Consider the following 6,551-nt stretch of genomic DNA (forward strand, 5'->3'; position numbering starts at 1 on the left):
TCACGCTATTATGTTGGAGATCTGACGTGTGTACATTTTCTAATCTGGAGGTAAGGTTTTAATCTTCCAAAAAAACAAACAAACAAAAAAAAAAAAAAAGAAAGTAAAAGAAAAAAAAGATGGGAAGTCAGGCCTGTAGCCAAGGTTTGTGGAAGCCTTCCCATATAGCAGGGACATACATGTAATTATGGTGAAGAATTATTATTATGAAATTAAGAATACCCAATTACAAATGCAGAGTTATTATCAGCTAGAACATACTTAAAGTGTCAAAAGCACTTTTTATTTCAGCCCTGTCTCGTTCACAGGGCGTCATGCTCAAAGCAACGTGATGAAAGAGTGAGAAAGTCCACAGATGGAAAAAGGTTGGGTGGATGGATGAGTCAAGCAAACACTGAGTGAAAGTTCTGTGTGAACAATCTAACTTTAATCCTAATCCTAAACCTAACCAAGTAGATTTGATGCCCAAACGTAACTAAAGTATGGCCATTTCACATCATCAATTATGTGTCAGAAAGGCTTTGGGGCGGGCAGGCTTTGTGCGTCCCTGGGATGAAAACATGTTGGAAGAGCAGAGCAGTTGCTGTGGGTGTCTAATGTTCCTGTAACATACTGAGACTGGGCTAATTTCAAGAGTTTTATATATTACTGGGTACTTTATTTTATACACACATTTACCAATGTACCATATTTTAGAAGCTGATGATGTTTTTATGGGAAATCTACTGCAAAGTAATACCACAGCTGTCAGACAAAATGAAGTGGAGTACAATATTTCCCCTTGAATGTGGTGGCGTAGAAGTATGACGAGACAGAAAATTGAAATATCCAAGTGAAATTTAAATGTATTTGTGCTTAAGTACAGTACCTGAGCAAACTGTCCTAGATTCCTTCCACCCCTGTTAAAAATGCACCTTGCTGCTACAGAGAAGTTAAGGTTTAGATTGAAGTCAAATTCCTTGTATGTGCACACATACTTGACTTGATACATGACTTGTCTAATTCAACATCAACAAAAATGATTACATTGAGGACCTTTCTTCTCTTCATAGATAATGCCAGAGCCGCAGAAAGACCTTCTGAAGAGCCGAAACATTTTTGTTAATATCCAATCCCCACTTCTGTTAAATCATTTACACGCCTAGAGATATATTATATCTCAGATTCACAACACAAAGACAATAAAACTGCAATATTTGTCTTACAGATAACAGGGAACTGCTATTATTACATTGTGTTATAATTTCTGCACTCAATCACCCATGTCTCTACCCCTATTGTTACTTGTCACTATGACTACACACTCCCACGACACAGTTATGCTTCGATTGCTAAATAATCCAACACCAGTGCCACTGCAACTTCAGAATTGTTGTATTCCACACAGCGTAGCACTGTACATGGTCAAGTTTGACACGTTCTCCAAGCCACCAACCCATTTCCATTAAAATATCGCTGTACTCAGCAGACAGACAGAGGGTGGAGACCAAAACAGAGCACAAAGGAGACTAAATACTTGATGACTGACATTCATCTGGGAGTCAGAAAACTGAAATCCAAATGAATATTAATGTTGTGGATGTATAAGCCGGCAACTGTTTGCTTACATGTTTGACACCCAGAATCACTCTCCAAAGGGAGGCGGACTGGATACATTTTCCTTTTTTTTTTTTATGAAATAAATATAATTTGTGTCGTGTTTCTTTGGTTTTCCATGTGTTAGCGTCCTACATCGTGAGACTTTGTGCTTGACAAGGTAAATATATGAAGTGACCACACTACCTTAAATCAAAAGCCCTGTAAAGAAATGTTTTATTAAATAGGAAGACAATTTTAAAACAAATATAGAGTATTTATAACAAGGAGGAAGTAAGTCTTCTTTATATTTACACGCTGAAAACTTGAGGATGTGGAAATTTCTTAGGTTTGTATAAACCTTTGGCTTGCAATGCTGGCCTCCAGTTACAGCCTAAATAACTAACAGAACAGCAATGATTCAATAAACTATTAGTAATATTTTTCAGCCCATACATTGGACTTCCTGGTGTGTAACTGACATCAAGCAAGAGGTCCTGGTATTAGTCAGTGGTCACAGTGCAAACAGATTTTTTTTTTTATCAGCTCCCCAGCCTGAACAGCCATTGTATTACAAAGAACTGCATATGACAGTAACATTGATATGGACTGGCTAAGAGTGGTGATAAACACAGGTGAACTCTTCAGATGACTGCATTCCTGCAGCATGACTCACAGGTCATTTCTGGACTTACTGGAAATTGATAGAGAGTCAGTTAGTTTTATGTTCTCTGAAGTGGAACAAAATCATACTGTATCGGCAAAAGATGAGACATGGGTATGAAATGAATGTCACCGACATGAAAGAACTTGATTTGACTGTCAGTCTTACGGTCTCTCAGCCATGAAACAAAATGAGGGCTGCTGTTAGCTGAAATGCTCTTTGCACAGCTGTCACCGCCACAACCTCACTTAACCTTTGCTGTGCTCTTCCGCCTCTTTATGGTCTGGGGAAAGAACAACAAAATCTCTCTCTGTGCTTCAAAACAGGAATTTTTCAATCCGACCACAGCTGTGATCCAAAATCTCTCCTTCCTCTCCTTCTCTCTCCATTTCCTGGATCCAGCCAGCCATCCTTCTCAGGGCCATGTGCATCCTGTTGCCTGCTGGCGGTGTTTTTTCCCGTTTTGCTTTTTTTTTCTCCCCTCTCTGTGGATTCAGGCACTGCAAGTGTTGTAGACGAGTGAGGTGGTGATGGACACCACAGTACCTCATCTGTCCCTTGGCTGGAAAGGCGGCGTTTGATGCCTAACAGAGGCATACGCCAGTAAGGAAAGCTGAGTCCTGCGAGCACAGTGACTCATTGTAGCATGCTGTTGGTGTCAGGATATGACCTTGCAACTCCGATTTTGTTCCTTTTTTATGTTTCACTTAAAATTTTCTATAAACCAGCTCCTTGAAAAATATGCTTCATGAAACTACAGTTTTCAGCTGCAAACAGCAATATCAAAGCTGCACCCGTCAATGCTTCAGCATTAACAATGGATCGCAGCACTGCTTGTATGTGAAGGGGATTGCTTGTTAAGTCAAGTCAGTTTATTTATACAGCACATCTAAAAACAGCATGAGTTGACCCAAAGTGCTTTACAGCCAAGGCAGATGGGTTAGAATCTGTCTCAGTGCAGGAATTCATGATTAAAGAAAGAGAAGCTACACATAGAAGGCAATGATACAGTAACTAACATGATAAAGTCACACTTGTAGCAGTTCCCTGTCCTCCATGGAGTGCTTCATCTCCTTTCACATCATTGCTTTGGCTTTATAGTTTTACTGTCTCGGTTCACTCTTGCCCCTTTCATCTGCCTTGTTGCAGAGAAGAACTTTCCATTCCGAGGTAATAATGTATCAGTGTGTTCACACCTTGTTCTGCTGAAAAACAATCAATACTGCTTTAACTGAATTGATAATTAAAACCATGTAATGCGTGAGATTAGATGACTTAAGTTGGCTTCACCCTCACATACAAAAGTACTGTAGACACATCTAACATCCCTTGAATGGTGTCCACATATTTGACATAAACTAAAAATTACAGCAGAGATCACTAAATGTCCTAAAACAGCCAAAGAAGAAAAAAGGAAGAGGCAACACGATTGGAGTGTAAAATGCGATGATAATAACAATAATCCTTCACTGTTTTTCACCTCCGACAAAAGTAATTCTCAAAACAAAGGTCCAAAGATCAAGGCCAAGATGGATTAATAATTACATAAAGCTCCAGAATCCAAGGACTGAAGAAACTGCTCAGTTTTATGATAAACAAGCACCTGCGTCCTGGTAAATGGTTGCAACATCTTTGCTTCCAACAGCATGGGCGACACAATGACTCACCACCTTCATCGCACACTGTCCGAAATTATCACTGAGTGACACTAATAATTTCCCACTCAATAGCTCCCTTTCACCCTTCATCCCAGTTTATGTAATATTCAGGAGGCAAAGGTGAACTGGGGAATTGGAGGGTTGCAGCGGTAAGAAAAATGGCTAGTTAATGAAAAATGGAAACCCGTCCTGCTATTTTTGGATGAGAGGAAGTCGGTGCTAATCTCTTGTTGGGTTTAACAACACACCTGAGGGACTTGGGAAAGGGTTACCTTTAGACTGTCCAACTCTTGTCAACTGTCTGACTGGAATGAACAAGCCTCAGAAAATCCATGTCCCCCCCCCCCCCCCGTTGGATGAGTGAGGGGCCCTGGCTACTAACTCCTCAGTCACCATGAAAGAATTCAGTGCTGGGGAAGAGAAGTTGCCTTCAGGGGATCTTTTTCTTCCCCCCTCTTTCTTTTCCACTCAGATGTCAACCGAGGATGTTCCCCTCTGAAAAGGCTGCTAGAACAAAGGTAGTGTGATCAAGCTATGTTATGAATGCCCCTGTCAGCTGTGGCTATAGGTAAACACCTGCGCCCTCTCCAACCACCCAGAGGCCCCTGCGGGGTTAGCAAACACTCTGATAAGGTCACCAGCACCTAGCTACAAAGGACAATCTGAACTACTCCTTAGCGCTGAAAAATCTATTTTCGTCATGCTTTGCTGTTTTTGCTGTGCAATCTCTGGTTAAGCTTTGGCAGTGCTGACACACGTTCCTGTTTTGTTTCAAATGCATTACTGGTTAATGTAAGTGTTCCACAGGCAAAGTCACCACATTAATGATTAATGATATTAATGATTTACATGATGGTATTTGATGGCATGCTCATTGTATGATTAGCATATTACAGCTACAGTTCCTTGACAACACGGCACACCATGTGATATGGCCAAAAAGCCCAAGAACGAGCAAATAAGCCGCCCTTGAGTTGAGATTAGCAAATGCTGTTGTCACTGTAACAAATCAAGTGCCAAGCTCAATTCGAGAAACACTGGCATTGTCCACAGATACGTCACCCTTGGTGCGTGCAGAAAACCCAGAGGAAAGCTTGCTTTTAAACTGATGCAGCTGTCATCCTGTTCAAGAATCAATAGCTGTAGACCGGCATTTACTGCGTCCCACAAAACATGGTAACCCACAGTTTGGATTTGCTCTAGTGTACACACAGAAAAAAGTGGAGGTGCATTCACGCTAAAGGTTAATGGCTAGTTTGTGAGGACATTCCTGAGAAGGTCGAAAATGTAAAAAGTGAATTCCAAATAAGCTTCGGTGTTTAGTCTGTTTGATGAGCGGCCTCTTTAACCTTTAACAATACACTGCTTATGAAAATTTCCAAAAGCTCTGACGAGAATCCTTCTGTCAGTATGTAGTGATGTAGGGGTTTTTTTCTTCTTCTTATCCTTAGGGTGGCGTGCCTACCAAAAGTGCCAAACATGGCCTGAAAGGAAAGACACACACTTTCAAGTGTTTATGATAAAAGGGCAGTTGTGCGGGTCACTTCTGCCTATCTGTTCAAAAGGACCAGTCAGGAGGAAACAGGACGTTCAGGAGACAGAGAACTAAAACGCTGTCTCTTCTTGATTGGCGTCACCTTTTATCAGTCGAGCACATGGCTGTCTACTGATAAACGCATCTGAAAGGGGTGCCAGTGATCCCAATGACAGTCAGGGCTCTCCGGTAGAGGATGCTCCTGTTGTTGGAGATTTGAGTGTCTTCAGGAGAAAAAAAAAAAACGTCCGTCAGGAACTGGGTCTTATGTTTGTAGTTGTGGACATTATTCCCACTGTTCTGCTAAGATTCTCCTAGCAGATTAACTGTCGAGATACAAGCATGCAGAGAGTCTACTCAACATAGGTAACAAGACAATCGAGAGCGAGGTCATAAACTACTTTCCAGCTTAACTATATCAACGAAACTACTTTTTCACAAGTAAAAAGGTTCATATTACATGACTCCTGAAGAGGTTAGCATAGCTGCTGCTATAGCATCAGTTATAGAAGCGCAAAGAACGGCTTTTCTCGTCAAATCGTTCGTTGATCTGATGATTGAATTTAGCCTGTGATAGATGATGATAGGCGGTTCATCCAATCACTTGCCAAGTGCAGTTTCAACAAACCATCTGGCACATCAGGTTAAGCTCTCAGGGCTTTTGTTTGCCCACCTTGCCTGGTTGATAATTCAGCCTTGTGCAGCTTTACACCTTCTCATGATACAGCCTTTTAAAACAGGAACTGCCAAACCCTGAAGGTGAAATGTATTTTCCTTCGCTTGGTGTTGTAAACACCCAGACAGTCATGAAACCAGCCCGAGTCCCTTCATTGTGATAAAAGCCAAACTGATGGTTTGCTATTTTTCCATATCTGCAAGGCCCATCCTCCAGTCCTTATCCACACTTTTGTTTTGATAGAAAGCAGCAGCTTCCTCTCCGTCGCCGTTACAGCTGGACAGTACCAGCGTGGCTCAAGCTCAGGGTTACACAGCCACCTGGCCTCAAGTGCGTCAGTCTGTCATGTGTGGCCTGTTTCCTCACATTGTGCTGCTTGCTCACTGCCAGTATCCACAGTTTTAATTGCTGAATATGTCACCCCTTGGGGGACCACATGTGGGA

This window comes from Chaetodon auriga, chromosome 3 (assembly GCF_051107435.1).
Source record: "Chaetodon auriga isolate fChaAug3 chromosome 3, fChaAug3.hap1, whole genome shotgun sequence".
Lineage (NCBI taxonomy): Eukaryota > Metazoa > Chordata > Actinopteri > Chaetodontiformes > Chaetodontidae > Chaetodon > Chaetodon auriga.